This window comes from Triturus cristatus, chromosome 7 (genome assembly GCF_964204655.1).
Source record: "Triturus cristatus chromosome 7, aTriCri1.1, whole genome shotgun sequence".
NCBI classification, from domain to species: domain Eukaryota; kingdom Metazoa; phylum Chordata; class Amphibia; order Caudata; family Salamandridae; genus Triturus; species Triturus cristatus.
The window spans coordinates 118,014,098-118,030,213 of NC_140590.1; the positions used below are offsets into that span (position 1 = coordinate 118,014,098).

The 16,116-nt window shown below is 43.1% G+C and overlaps 1 protein-coding gene and 1 long non-coding RNA gene across 2 annotated transcripts in view; one reads left to right on the top strand and one right to left on the bottom strand.

The window, feature by feature from the left end:
* LOC146808981 (myeloid cell surface antigen CD33-like) overlaps positions 1-16,116 on the bottom strand; it is a 413,580-nt gene that overhangs the window by 390,665 nt on the left and 6,799 nt on the right. The gene's annotated exons all lie outside the window — the stretch shown is intronic.
* The window catches only part of LOC146808982 (uncharacterized), a 267,404-nt gene that overhangs the window by 192,557 nt on the left and 58,731 nt on the right, over positions 1-16,116 (top strand). The window contains exon 2 of the long non-coding RNA XR_014966299.1: positions 10,369-10,469. This is a non-coding gene — a long non-coding RNA (uncharacterized LOC146808982). The remainder of the gene's footprint in view (positions 1-10,368; positions 10,470-16,116) is intronic.

Consider the following 16,116-nt stretch of genomic DNA (forward strand, 5'->3'; position numbering starts at 1 on the left):
ACTTAGAATTGTTAAATTCAACTTTACAAGACAACCCTCCGAATAATAGCCCAAACATGGATAACCTAGCGGCTGCAGCACAAAAGTGGCTTAGCGATGCCGCTAATAAATGCTTGCCCTCCTCTTGCATTAAAGGGAGCAGACACCGCCATCCGGCTCCATGGTTTAACGATAGCCTAAAAACCGAAAAATCTAAATGTAAAGCGCTTGAACGCAAATGGCGCAAAAACTACGCCCCTGACGCTAAGAAAAGCTATCATGAAGCCAGAAATCTTTACCACACGGCCTGTGCTAAAGCAAGAGCTGCATTCATCTCAAAAACCATCATGGAAGCCACTAATATGCCAAAAACCTTATTCAACAAAGTTAAAGAATTGGCTGGTGCTCACACCACAGCCGCAGCACCTCCACTAAACACTCAACAATGCCAGGCGTTAGCATGCTTTTTTTCTGAAAAAATTGATAAAATCATCCTAGACATCAATGCTAACAATAAAGAACCATCCTCTTCGTCTGACTCTGAATTGACTCCCCTTTGTGCTAACATACTGGAATCCTGGCCTACTCTCTCAGTAGACAATTTGAAAGTGATTCTTAAGACCATCAAATCCGGTTCCCCCAGGGACCCTATTCCAATCAAAATCATTAAACAACTTGGTGAGAGCTCCTTGGAAATTATTACAAACCTTTTGAACTCCTCCTTTGACTTTGCCGTTGTTCCAGCCCTATGGAAACATGCCATGGTCACGCCTCTTCTAAAAAAACCTACTGCAAATCCGGAAATCCTTGCCAATTACAGACCTATATCCCTGCTCCCTGCGTTCTCCAAATGTTTGGAGAGGCACGTGCATTCTGTTTTATCTACTTTTGTTGAAGAAAATTCTCTTCTGCAACCCTCACAGTCGGGTTTCAGGGCTGCTTTCTCCACAGAAACTGCCCTGCTTGGAGTCACAGAGCACATTCGTAAGCTCCTTGATCAAGGTCAGACGGTTGCGCTCGTGCTATTAGACTTGAGCGCGGCCTTCGACACCATTTCCCACGAAACTCTCATCAGGGAATTGCACAAAAATGGTGTACGCGGAAAGGCATTGGATTGGATCCGGTCCTTCCTGGCAAATCGAACCTTCCAAATTGAATCTTCACGAGCCTCTTCGGATACCCTGTTGGCACCCCATGGAGTGCCTCGGGGGTCTATTCTTAGTCCTCTGTTTTTTAATTTATACCTCAGACCCCTGGCCGACCTTGTTGAACAATCTGGTCTCACTCTTAAGAGCTATGCCGACGACTCCCAAATCATTTTCTCCCTATCCGAATCCTGTCCTAACTCCCCCTCTCTACTCAAAGCAGGACTCCTAAACATCCTGAATTGGATGACGAGAAACCAATTAAAACTCAATGGGGACAAGACAGAGATTCTGGTTTTGGGAAAACATCATGATCTGTGGAATCCCTTAAATTGGCCTGACCAGATGGGAGCTCTTCCTACCCCGGTGAGCCATGCTCGGAATCTGGGATTTATTTTGGACAACTCCCTTTCCGTGAACCTAAAGGCCAGTAAAGTTACTGGTCTATGCCTCACCATAGTCAAATGGCTGAGGAAAATCCTCTGGATACTGCCTCCTTCCACGCAGAAGACCGTAGTCAATGCTCTCATTACATCGAGGCTCGACTACGGCAACATCTTGTAACTGGGCGCCAATAAATCAGTAGTCGGCCGACTACATTTGGTACAAAATGCAGCAGTTCGTCTTTTGTGTAATATTCCTAAAAACTCTGGAGTTTCGTTTCACCGTCGGGAACTCCACTGGCTTAGGGTTGAAAACAGAATCCGCTTTAAAGCTCTGAACTTTATGTTCAGAATTAAAGCGGGTACGGCTCCCAAATATCTTTTAGCCCTAGCTCACCCCTACACTCCCAAGCGTAACCTTCGGTCGCAGTCGGCAGCCTTTTTCTGTGTGCCAAGATTCAAACGGGCGAGAGTAGGGGGCAGATCCTTCGCCCATCTGGGACCATCCCTCTGGAACACGCTCCCTCCCTTCATTCGAAAGGAGGACAATTATGCCAAGTTTAGAAAGCATGTCAAGACCTGGCTATTTTAACAATAATTTTCAATAGCCAATACCCTTTCTCCTGTCATCTAACTAGCTGTGCCATCTAACTAGCTGTGTCTAGGCGCCGGGAAACCCTTTTTGGGTAGCTGTTGTGCCCTACAAATTGAAAAAAATAAATAAATAAATAAATAAATAAATAGGTGCATCAGAAATGCCAAATCATCATTTTTCCATCAGCAACTAGACACAGCCTTCAACCGTCCCTAAAAACTATTTGAAAAGGTGAAACAGCAGACTAATGGGAAACATAAATTCCCCACATCGGACACTACAACCCTACCTAATTGTCAAACATCTTCCTCCTTCTTTTTTGAGAAAACTAAGTCAATTGACAATGAGCTCTTTATTGCTGTGAGTTGCTTACCGCCTGAAACCCCGGCACAATGCACCTCGACCTCGCAGAAAATTTGTCCTAGCAACCTTCTATTAAAATCTAAAATCAATGCCTCGTGGTCCATCTTTCAGACATTTGAGGACACTGACATCTCAAAACTACTGTCTTCCACTAAACTTTCCAACCGCTTCAATAACCCTCTCCCCTCCAAATTCATCAAGGAAACTTCACACCTCCTGATACTCCTACGGACCAGAATTATCAATGCCTCTCTTATGCAAGGCACAATGCTGGACTGTCTAAAAAGTGGACAAGTCACACCTATCCTCAAAAAGCCAGACGTGAACCTCTCTGTACCCCCCACATTTTTTGCCCCATTTTGAGCATCTCAACCTTAGCCAAGGTCCTGGAAAAATGTGTTCATCAACAACTCTGCAATCACAGTGACCAGCACCAACTCCTTGACCACTGTCAATCTAGTTTCAGACCAGGTCACAGTACTGAAACCACCATGGTCCACATCGTTGACGATGCTTTACGCCTTCTCAATCATAATGAATCCTGTCTTTTAATCCTTCTTGACCTATCAGCAGCGTTTGACACAGTCAAACAGGAAACCCTCCTGAACCTCTCAGAACTTAGGATGGGGCTCTCTGGTACTTTCTTAAAATGGTTCTGCTCATTCCTACAAAATATATCTCAGAGAGTCCTAATCAATCATGACCTATGCGATCAGACACCAGTCACTATCGGCGCTCCCCAAGGTTCTTCACTTTACCCCACCCTGTTTAATCCTTACATGAAACCCCAAACTGAAATCCTCAAACACTCCAACATCTCCTGCCATATGTACGCTGATGATACACAATTGTACATGAAGATTACCTCCCCATACAATATCAGCACTCTCAATAACATCTTGAACAAAACTCAACAGTGGTTAACACTTAATCACCTCAAACTTAACGCCCTCGAAACCGAATTCCTATTAATCTCGCCTCCCAACCCCACCTCTAACATCAAAGACTGGCTCCCATTACTCACCGCCTTGAACTGTACCCCACATATCGTTGATGCAGCAAAATCTCTAGGAATAACACTAGACAACAACCTCTCCATGCTGAACCACATCACATAGGACACAATTTCCATCTCCACGTCTTAAGAAAACTAAAGCCTTTCCTGCCCAATGCAGATCTCAAGATGGCGGTTCAGGCTCTCATGATCTCCAAACTTGACTATTGGAATGCTACCCCTGTTAGCCAACCGGGAAAAAAACTAGCACCGCAGAGGGCTACCCTCAATGTGTCTGCATGGTTCATCACAGGCATAAAGAAAAATGATCACATCACCCCAGCCCTCCACCCTCTGAACCGGCAACCTTACGAATCTAGAATCCACCTAAAAATAGCATGCAGAACGTACAAAGCCATCAACCACAACACTCCTCGCTACCTGGCTCAGAAACTGGTTATATCCGGAAGGAATAGAGTTCCTCTTAGTACATGTTCCCTACTGCTGAAACCCCAAAAATGTCACAAAAAGAAAACCTATAAGTAAGTAATTTTTTATTGCTTGTAGTTAATTAAAACCATTACAAAAAGATCATAAAAATGTCAATAAAATCACTATCGGCAATTATGTTTAAAAAAGGAAAATCAGATCAAATAATTTTGTCCATAAAATCACATCAGCAATTGTGTTTAAAAAAGAAGGAAAGGGAAAAAAAGGATTTGTCCAATTCCATCCCAGAGATTCGAAATTCATTGTAATTTAATCAGTGTTGATCGATAAACAGGTTGTAGCTCAAATATTGGCTGCTTTTGTGCCTTTTCTAAAGTCTTGTGTAAATTGGTGTGTAGTGCCAGTTTTGCTGAACTGCTACATCGTGGATGGAATAATAAGTTAAAATGCAATCCTACAATGCAGGGTGTCTCTCATTGCAGATCTCCTTACAGCTGTTGTGTGCGAAAAGTACCAATATACATGAATCCTTGGCTATACTGCTGTAGTCATGAGTAAAAATGCATGCATAAACTGAATGTTACAAGACCTCAAATTCCTGTGCGATATCATGTGCGTTATATGCTTTAAAGCCAGGTAATTTCTGGAATGATCGCGGTCTGCTGTCTCATGTTTTTAAGATCATGTACAAATAATTAGTATTCATTCACTTATGGTTCGGAAAGAGATCTTTATCTGGAATTGCCCCAAGAATTTGGAACTCTCTACCCACAGAGATCAGGACCATCCCTTCATTCTCTCTTTTCAAAAACGAAGTAAATATGAAGACTACTGAATAAACTCCTTCCTATCTGAAGCGACTATCCATGGCAATTTGATTTCATTGCTGGTGTTTCCTCTATGTCTCTTTGTATTATCTTTTCATGCTGTACATTCTATATTTTTCTCTTTGTATATTTGATGCTATTTATAAGGTTGTACAGCACTCTGACACCAAAGGTATGGTCATGTTCGCGCTTTATAAAACTTCATAAATAATTAAAAATACATGTCCAACATTTTAAATGCACTGCACCCTGCCCTGTGGGGTGTCTAGTTCCTACCTATTGATGGTGCAGATGCATTAGGAAGGAATGTTTGTGCCTGACAAAAGGTTTATTCTGCCATTTTGAAATGACAGTTTAAAACTGCACAGACAGGCTGCACTGTCAGGCCTGGGACATGTCTTACTGGGCTACTTAAGTAGGTGGCACAAACAGAGTTTAAGGCCATCAAGTACCATTTTCCCACTTTACTAGAAAATTATAAGAAAATTAAATGCTTCAAACAGGTTTAAGCCAATTTGACCAGGTGTTAGGGAAAGAACACAAGCACTTTAGCACTGGTTAGCGGTGGTAAAGTGCACAGATTCCTAAGCCCACCAAAGGCAAGGTCAGTAAAAATAGGAGGGGTGAAGGCAAAATGTTTGGTGGACAGGTCTCACACTATGTTTGGAGTGTGATAGGAGTGTTCTTCCTTATCAAATGGCTTGTGATGACATTTATTGTGTTTTCATTGTTAAATAAACATTATACTATGGATAGAACTGAGCCACAGATAGTGGAAAAAGAACTACAACCGCATCTTTCTTCCCACTGAGTTCAAAGAGACTCGTATGCTGTGAACATTATGACTTCTCCTATACCAGATGGTACAGTTTGGGAAAGGGTCCCTTACCAGATTGTGGGACCTAGTGAGATCTTGCAATTACCGTATCTGATTTAAATTTCAATGGATGACAATATAACTCCTGGTTCCATTTCAGAGAAATGGGACATAGAGACTGTAAAAAGTATCTGCATTAGCGGCAAATGCTACCGTTCAAAATGAAGAACCTTATTTGAATGCTTATAATTAATTATAAGGAAATGTATTGTTATCATCACTATGCACATCATTACCTTCCCAGAACTAGCACTCCCACTGAAATATACAGTTACACACAGTGGGAACATGCATGACACCTCCTGTAGGCAACACTGCAAATTACATGAGGACATTTCCTATTGTTCTGGTGAAAATAGAGTTGATCCTTCTGATTTTTATTGCAAGCAGAAACACGAGGCAGCACTGAATTTGTTTATTCTGCTGAATATAATAGAAAGTTAAATATGCAGGGTTATGAGTATTGGGAACACAATATAGACTTAAAGTGTGAATGGGGTACACAACTGGCAGATGAAAGGCGATGAAACTCTAATAAGAGAAGCATGATACCCACGGAAATGATTTTCCCAGACTAAACTGGTCAGCAAACTGCATGTCCAGAGTTTGCCCGTATGAAGTATATTATAAACCCCTCCGTTCTCACTGCGGCACAACCCACAGATTGGGAGCTGAAAATAAATATGTCTGAAGACATGATAAATAACATGATTAAAAATGGTACCTGCAGTTCATCTCTGTTCCACCCAGAAGGTTAGGCCTTATGGCACCAGACATGAATAAATGCATAAATTTCCTTCCCAACATGCCTGGTTTTAAATCTAACCACCGTGATCCACGCTATGATAGTGGGGAAATACCTGTGAGTCACCACTTACAGCATAGGCAAATTGTGTCAACCGTGGTTTCAACACGGCAGTCTGCAGGGTGTGAAAGAACATTTGTCACTGTTGGATCTGGCATCCTTGACGTGGTTTCCCCTTTTTGTCTACTGTTTTTGCTGACTTTGTTTTTGCTGGCCTTAGTTTTCTGAGCTCTTTATCCCTGCTTACCAGCGCTGAAGTGCTTGTGCTCTTTCCCTAAAACGTGGTAACCTTGGCTTATCCCCAATTGGCTTGTTTAATTTACTTATACGTCCCTAGTAAAGCTCACTAGTTGCCCATTGCCTGTAAATTAAATACCACTAGTGGGCCTGCAGTACTGATTGTGCCACCCAATTAAGTAGCCCTTTAAGCATATCCCGCTCCAGCCACTGTAGAGCCTGTGTGTGCTGTTAGTCTGCCATATAGACCTGGCAAGGTAAAACTCTTGATATATCGTCACGCTCGATTCACCCGGCGCACACCAATATCAAGAAATATTCAGAAGACTCAGTTTTAAGTTGGGTAATCCATTTCAATCTGTTTTATTATATGTTTTATTTCATATATTTTTCATTACTTTCTCCATTCTCATCAAAGACTTTGCGATTCCCAATTTATTCAAAGGCTAAAGAAATGCCCATACAGACCTTTTTCAATGGCACCTAGGAATATGCAGATTATCCTGGGCAGACTTAATCGTATTAACCCAGGGGTAAGAATATTAGTGGTGGTTTTTGTTGGGTGTAGGGTACTTTGTTCATCGGGCTTAACTGGGTCCCTGTATCTGGCTTGTGCTCCATTGCAATCGGGCTAAACTTGAGACTTTGTCCTGGTACGACTCGACCAAAATTTCCCGGTTGGTGCTTCCTGTTTCTAAGTGCTATTTTACAGTTTTTTAAATTCATAACTCAAGTTATACTTATTGGATCTTTGTTGTTTTAATTTTAATCTCGTTTTATTTATTGAATTAACCTCTATTTTTCTAACCCAGTGTGGAAACGTTTTGGGTGGTATTTTCACCGTTTTACACTTTGAAGTGTTGCACTAACACTTTAAGACTGACTGCTCTGTGCCAAGCTGCCAGAGTGTGATCACAGGTTAAGGTTAGGGTTGCCTGCCTGTTTTCCTGACTAGGTTTGTGTTTGCGGCTTGACCAGGGCTCATATCCCTGCCCACCAACCTCATTTTTAGCAGTCGCAAATTATAGAGAACATGGATACTCCTGACTTTATTTTTGGCTCATGTGCTCCTAAATCGAAACATATGATTTATGCTGTTTATATCGAATATGGAACGGTTCACCGCAAAAAGCAGCATAAAGAATTAGACAATTCGATAAAGAAAATTTGGAAAAAGCTTTACAGGTAGTAGACAATGGCATGAATACATTATCCAGACATGCATTCCCTAAATAAAATAATGTCATCTGCATTTGGCCTAATTTAAAATTAATTAAATATGTTGCATCATGGTGAGGCTCAGTTAAGAACTGTCATTTGGTGGTCTGCGCGCAGTCAAGATGGCCGCTCTCTTGTGAGCTCCTGCGTGCCCCAGTGAAGTCGCCCGGTTTTCCTGTGCTCAGAGTTCTTGTAAGCCGGCTCCTGCTCCGGAAATTGTAGGCGGAATGTAGCGAGGTTGCGGAGAAGGAGTGGCGGTGCTTTGGAGTGCCTTTATTACTACTTTTTGGCTATATTTGCATTCTCCTCAGCTTCGACGCTTAAAATGGCGGTGGCGCGAGGAACACAGATACGCTACTATCGACACTTCCCTGCTTCCCAAATACGGCGGTGAGGGTGGGTAAGGCACATCGCCTAGTAATACATGGAACGCTGTTTTCTATGGACACATCGCTTCATACTATATGGAACACATCTAATTGCGGTATTCTCTTTGTTTGACCAATGGGCTCTGAATGCACAATGGGTTTGAGTAATTTACACTTTACCGTTTGACTGCGCTAAACGCTGCCTCCCTAGAGGAAATCTCCAAGCTACAACAGGTTGTGTTTACCTGCAATGACTTTGCCTAGCGACTTATGAACATTACTCTTCATTATATGGCCTTTTCTTTTTTTTTTTACGCACTTCGTATTCAGTTGGAAAACACCCTGAGCGAGTACTGTGACTGAATGGCTTTAAACTCACAAAATACTGCTTGGAGGAAGAGATGTTAAAGTCCCTTGTGTGGTGTGTGCGCGAAGTGGCGTGACGGGATGGCCGCTTCGCGAGGAGCCCTGCTTGGTTGAACCTGCTCGTTGTGAGGAATTTTGCTTGAGCGGTGTAAGGTTAGTAGAGCAGATGGATTCCGACGTTTCGTCAGTCACTCTGGTGCTGCTGGTGTAAGTGATTCCTTCGTTCTGCTTCCACTAATATCTTGCTGCTTCCCTGAGGCGCGTTTTAAGTGCTCTTCACTTCAACGTTACCCATTGCGGTGCTGTGTTGGAGCTTTTTCTCTTTTGCGCCATACTTATTTTTACCATTGTTGCTTCACTATCATCGCTGTTCTGCTTGCTGCCTCTGCTTGCCATCTTTTGTCATCACCTGCTACGACACCTTCAAGATGGATATCGCGCATTCAACTAAATCTCATTGAGGTCCTCAGGACACAAGAGGACCTCAATGCCCCACCAGCAGTGCGCCAAGAGGCGTGTTTGCAGAGTGGTGTAAAAGGGGAGTGGCCTCGGACCTCCTCCCAGCAATCCCACTTTGTGGGGATTACTGGAGGTTCCTGGTGGCCTAGTTGGCCCCCAGGGACCCTCACTCGCAACGGAGACTTAATCCCCCAACACAGAGCGCGACAGGGCGCTCGTTTGCAGAGTCATGCAGGGAGGGGGGCAGGCCTCTGGCAAGTTACTTTTTTTATTTTATTTATTTTTTCATTTATTATTATTTTATTGAAGGGGGCCACGTGGCCCCCCTTCACTGGGCCAATTATGGCCCGGGGACGTCATCCACCGAGGCCGGCCTTCGTATCATGCAGGCACCTCCGGAGGTCTTAAAGATTCTGATGCCTCTTCTGTTAAGCGGACCAAAAAAGACCCACCCTCCCCAGATAAATCCCCGCTGCCTCTCACCCATGAGGACAACATGGAGGAACTGCGTCTTATCAATCCCTTTATGACTGACACTGTTACTACACTCCAGAGGCTGGATGACAAATGGTCTAGTCTAGACACAAGACTTTCTGACGTAGAGCAGAAGATTAGTGATGCTCAAGATGTGATCGCCAGAGTTGACACACTCACTAAGGAAGTCAGTCACCTTAAAAAGGTTACAGAGGATTTAGAAAATCGCAATAGGCGCAATAATCTTCGCATTTATGGTATTCCGGAAGATTCTGAAGGGTCGGACATGATTAAGTTCTTGAAAACTCAAGTGTTTCAACTTGTTGGTCTCCCGAAATCCTCAGACTTCAACATACAACGTGCCCATCGTTTGGGGCCAAGAAATACATCTTCTACTTCTAAACCTCAAGGAATCATTGCCTATTTCCTTCTATATTCCGACCTCATGACGATTCTCCAAGCCGCTAAACAACATAAGCAAATGTTTTGGTCTCGACATAGTCTTTTTCACTCAGGATGTTTACAAACCTACTGCTTCTCGTCGGAAGGAATTTTTGGACGTTCGTCCTGCATTGAGAAACATGAACGCACGCTACGGTCTAATCCATCCCTGTTTTTTTAAAGTGACTTATAAGGACAGAACATACAGTTTTGAAGACCCTTCAGACCTGAAGAAATTCCTCCACACTCACAAAGGAGAACTCATGGAATTGAGCAAACCCTAACTGTTTTGTCATTGTCTGAGCATTATGTCCTGTTCTAATTCTATTTTAAAACGTATTATTTTGCGTTTATGTTTCCGTTGTTCATTCCTTCTTTGTCTTGCAGGTCTTTCCCTTTCGGTGTTGTTGCCAAGGTCACCATGTATATCGCTTTGTTGTCTATAATGTGCTTCTCATCCCGCTGCTGTCTTCCCCCCTCGACGTCTGGTAAGTTCCTTCATTTGTTCCATTTGGTTGCCTTTCGTTATGTATTTCACTCCACAATTTGTCTTCTTCTTTTTTATAGTGGCCCGCTCTTTGTAGCCGTCTCCTCTTAGTTCGGTTGTCTTGCTCATCGTTGCTCCCCCCCCCCCCCACATTAATGTTTTTTGTTCGGTTGTCCCCCTTGGCTTTTTGCCATCCTTCTTTTGCTACTTTCTGGGGGACTCTGTTTCCCCTTATCTTCTTTTCTATTCTTTCCTCCTCCCTCTTCCTTTCCTTTTTTCTTCCTTTAGTCTTTCCTCCATTTCCTTTTCCTCAATTTTTTCTCTACTTTTTTGGCAACATTTACAATATTCACTCTACCCCATATTTTCTTCTCTTTTATTGCTGCTTATGGTACTCCATTGTTCTCTTTCTCCATTCCTGTCACTATTTCTGTGGTGGACATACGCTTTAGCTTTCTCGCATGTGGTTTTTCTTTGTCATTCATATCGCTCCAATATTCCTTCTCCTTTTTTCTCTCTTTTTCCACTCTGTTTTAAATTCTCTATCTCCTTCTGCTTATACTTATCTTTCTTCCAGGAATGAGCGGTCTTAGTGTTATTTCTTGGAATGTCAAAGGTATTCGAAATCCTGTTAAAAAACAGCGTGTTTTATCTCATTTAGCAAGGTTGAAATGTCATGTTGCGTTGTTACAAGAAACTCATCTTAATTCACAAGATTTGTCTTACATACGTAAGCAATGGGTTGGGGAGGCCTTTTGCTCTCCAGCAGTAAACAACAAAAATGGTGTAATTATTCTATTTCACAAATCGTTGTCTGTTCAGCTACAGAACAAGTTTCATGATAATTGCGGTAGATGGTTGTTTTTAGATGTTACAGTTAATGATACAAAATTTTCTTTTTGTAATGTTTATGGCCCTAATGGTGTAGATTTAACTTTTTGGAATGATTTTTCCATGCTTCTTTCTTCTCACGCGACTGATGATTTAGTTGTTGGTGGTGATTGCAATCAGCTTATGGACCCCTTTCTAAATCGTAAATCGCTCACCAGATATATACCTAATAAGATGCGAAAGTCCTTTTTTAAAGCCATTTCTTCCAGAGGCCTTATAGATTCATGGAGACTTTCCCATCCTGATACTTTAGAATTTTCCTTTTTCTCCCCAGTTCATGCATCACACTCCCGTATTGATTATATTTTTCTTACTCAACACGCCCTTCAATTCATGACTAATTCAGAAATTGGCTCTATTTTAATATCCGACCACGCCCCTGTCATAATTGACATGGATTTTCCCTCACCTACTCACTCCTCCAGGCGCTGGCGCTTTAACAACTCGTTACTCCTAGATTCTTAGCTTACTGAACAATTTAAGCTCTTTGCAGTAGATTTTTTCGCAAATAATCTTCATTCTACTTCTCAGTTTCATTTTATTTGGGATGCTTTTAAGGCTACTGCAAGAGGATTTATTATTGACTTCATATCCCAAAAAAAGAAAAAAGCCTTATCAGTGTCTGCTAAAAATTCTTAAACAAATTAAAGATCTAGAGCATCTTTACTTCACCAAAAATACCTCAGAAACACTTTCCTCTCTCATTAAAGCTAAAATGCAATATAACAAACACTCATGGGACTCTGCATGTAATAACCTTCTTAATTTTCATGCCAAAATGTATGGGGGTCGCAATAAGCTGGCAAATCTCTCGCTAACTATCTCAAAATTTAAAAACAAAAATCCAAAATAATAACTATCATTGACTCGAATGGGAACCATCAATACACGGATGATAAAATCCTTGACTGTTTTGTCCAATATTACTCGTCACTTTATACTCCAGAATCCGTCCCTTCTCAGGATCAAATCGACTCTTTTTTTCAGTCTCTCCCCAGGCCCCCGGACATTTCAACTGACCTTTCCTCTCTCGATGTCCCTCTCTTAGAAAACGAAATACTTAATGCTATTACTCTTCTTCCCAAGGATAAATCACCTGGCCCCGATGGATTTACGGTTCGTTTTTATTTGTATTTTAAGGACATCCTATTGCCACATTTATTTTCTCTGTATACCTATTTTCTTGCTCAAGGGGAATCCAAAGGTTCCTTTACACAGGCAATGTTATGTTTGATCCCTAAAAAAGATAAAGATCCCTCCTGTTGTAAAAATTATCGACCTATTTCTTTAATCAATACTGACTGTAAAATTTATGCTAAAATTCTGGCCTCTCGTATTAATAAAATCATTCCTAACCTTACTAACATTTATCAATCTGGCTTTGTTAAAGGTAGGTCCATTACTGATAATTCGAGAACTTTCCTCAACATCATTCACCTTGCCTCAAAGATGGACTCCCCAGTTGCCGCTATTACACTGGACGCTGAAAAAGCATTTGACAGAGTCTGCTGGGATTTCATGTTTTGTGCTCTAAGGTGGCATTGCTTTAGCCCCACTATTATTCGATATATTCAATTATTATACTCTGCTCCCTCTACCTCTATTTGGGTTAATGGTTCTTGTTAGACCTGACATCCTTGGCGTGGGTTTTTTTCCCCTATCCTTTGCCTCTGCTACATGGATTTTTGATGCTGCGCTGGATTTCGTTTTGCTGGTTTAGATGCTTTGGACACTCTGCCACTGCTAATCAGTGCCAGAGTGTAAGTGCTCCCTGTATAAAATATCATATTGATTGGATATACCTGATTGGCATATCTGTATCACCATGAAGTACCTAGTAAAGTGCACTGTGTGTGCCAGGGCTGGTGATGACGGATGCTACTAGTGGGTCTGCAGCGCTGATTGCGCCACCCACCTGTGTAGCCCTAAAACAGTGTCTCAGGCCTGCCGCCGCAGGCCTGCCTGCAGTCCCCGGACTGCCATGTCCCCCTGGCCAGTGTCCACACTGACCGGGCCTAACCCTTCCCTCTTCATACACATCAGTCATCCCTATGGAAGGCCCAAGGTACCCCCCTGGGCAGGGTGCAGTGTATGTAGAAGGTAGAGCATGTACTAGTGCAGGTAACATGTTCTGGTAGTGAACACCGGCCATTTTGTGTGTTCACTACTGCAAGGTTATCTTGTTCCATAGGCTATCATGAGGGAGGCGGGTGCCAATGGCTATCCGCCTAGCTTCTCATACGAACAAGATAAGACATGAGTGTTTGATATCCCTGAGCTCAGCATTTAATAACACATCTTTTAGGAGAGATTGTTTTTAAATCCTGAGTTGGAGAACAGTACTTTTTAGAGAGTAGCTGTTCTCTTGTCTGACCCTTCTGTGTGCCTGGGCGCGCTTGTGGATTGACTGTCTGGTTTGAGAGTGACAGGGGCTGGGGATCCCCCGGGAGGTTGGCTGAGTCAGCCCTCTGCTGAATGGCGGCAATCGCAAGGAGAGTGGAGGGAGGAGATAGCACCTGGGATTGAATAGGGTTGTGCCTGCCTGCCACTCTGCTGGCTCCACCTCCTGCTGGGCGGCTGACGACCTTGCCCCTCGCTCTGAAAAGAATGTAGAAGCCAGGAAAACAGAGTGCTCCAGCAACACCCAGAACTGGATCAGACCGGGCTCAGGACCCACTTGCACAAAGACTTCAAAGACTTTTAGGGGTATAAGTACAAGACCCCTGACAACAGATTTTTAGATTCGACCATCGAGAGGAACCTCTGCTGAAAGACGGACCGCTGAAGAACTAAAGGAAGATTGCCGTGCTGTGTGCTCTAAAGGCTGACCTGTTCTGGCGTACCACTGAAGCTAAGGGGAAGAAGGGGTCCTGCTGTGTGCTGACCCTATCCACTTGACCAAACAAGACTTTGCTGTGTGCTGTGTCTTCAACTGAATCTCCAAGGGCCTGAGAAGAGCTGGCCTCCTGTTTCGCAACCCAGGGATAGAAAGGTTGCCAAGAACTCAAGACTCTGCTGTGTCCCACCTGCGCTGCTGTGTGCCGCAGGGACCGTGGACTGTTCTACCAAGCTTCTCAACATCTGCCTGTGAGGTGGGCTGGCTGCTCTCTGTCTTGCTGGAGAGTACCGCACTGAGCCGGGCCCGACGCCGGTTGCCGCATCAAGAAGATCGACGTGCTCATCGGCACGTGCTTTGCCGCGACCCGGGGGCCTGAAGCAGATCGAGAGTCGTATTTCCCTGCTCTACAAAGCCGCGCTGTGAGTGGCTGACTCCGGTGACGTCGACATCGTCACTGGGGGCTCGTCGAGGGAGTTGTGGAATCCTTGCACCGAACAGCCAGAGGAGCGCTTGTATAACGAGCGCAGTGACACCGCCGGAGCAACGTAGCTGCCTAAACACCGAGAGCCTACAACCTGATTCATTCTCAGTGAGTATTGAATCACTCAAGAGACTAGAGACTATCATCTTACGATCCCGACCAACCAAGAAAGCGAATATTGTGTAAACCTGTGATGCTTGATTTCAACTGCGGAAACTAGATAAAGATATATTATTTTTGATATAACTCACCTGTGTGGTCTAAGTTTGTGGTGTGCGGGGGGGGGATCATTGTGGTGTCTACGTGCAAATACCTTACACATTGCCCTGGGGATAAGCCTGTCTGCTCGAGCCAAGCTGCCTAGAGGGTGAGCAGGGGTTATCTACCGTGTGTGTCCCTGTACCCTGACTAGAAGCAAGGGTCCCTATTTGGTCTCGGGTGTACACCTCTGCCAACTAGAGACCCCCAGATCTAACAGTTCTCAATCTCATTATTTCTCTCTGCATAGAGGCACCAGACAGGGCTGTCCTCTCTCCCCTCTTCTTTTTATTCTTGCGTTAGAACTCTTTTAGAAAAAATTCGACGTTCTCCCTCATACACTGGCTTCATATTTAAGAACATTGACATTAAGTTTACTGCTTATGCAGATGATATTTTACTTTATATTTCCAATCCGACCACCTCTCTACCTTCACTCTTTTCGTTGTTGCATGAATACTCTCTGGTTTCTGGCTATAAACTTAATATGGATAAGTCTGAGGTTTTACCTCTTAACAAATTTTGCCTTCCTTACATGTTTCAGGATTCTGGCTTTGAATGGAATTCTGGTAATATTAAATGCCTTGGTATACTCTATGACAACACTATTAGAGAAACCATCAAGCTCAACCAAAAAGATATCGTTAAGAAGATTTCTTCCCTTATAGACAATTGGTCTCCTCTTTTCTTATCCTGGTGGGGAAGGCTTGCCGCTATCAAAATGATGCTTCTTCCCATTGTAAATTTTTATCTCTCTATGCTTCCTGTCTTCCTTACACTCTATTTTTTTTAAAACAATAAATCGTATCTTTACCTCATTCTTATGGAATAATCGCAAAGCTAGGATCTCCATTTCCCGTCTCCAACATCCCAAAGATTCAGGCGGCGTTAATTTTCCCAACCTTGCTCGTTTTCATTCTGCCTTTACTTTGAAACAAATTTGGCCATTTTTATCTGATTCATCTGACCCCCCTCCAACAGCCTGGAGTTCCATAAAACTTGCACAACTTTCACCTTTCTCCTTCAACACGGCTACTCGCTTATCTCAGCCTCCGCAGCACTTTCTTACCCCTATCTTTAAGCATTCCAGAACACTTGCTCTTTCGGTGTTTCGCTCATCTCTTTCACAGTTAGAGTTTCTTTCCTCAACTCCAATTTGGTATCATAAATCCATAAAGA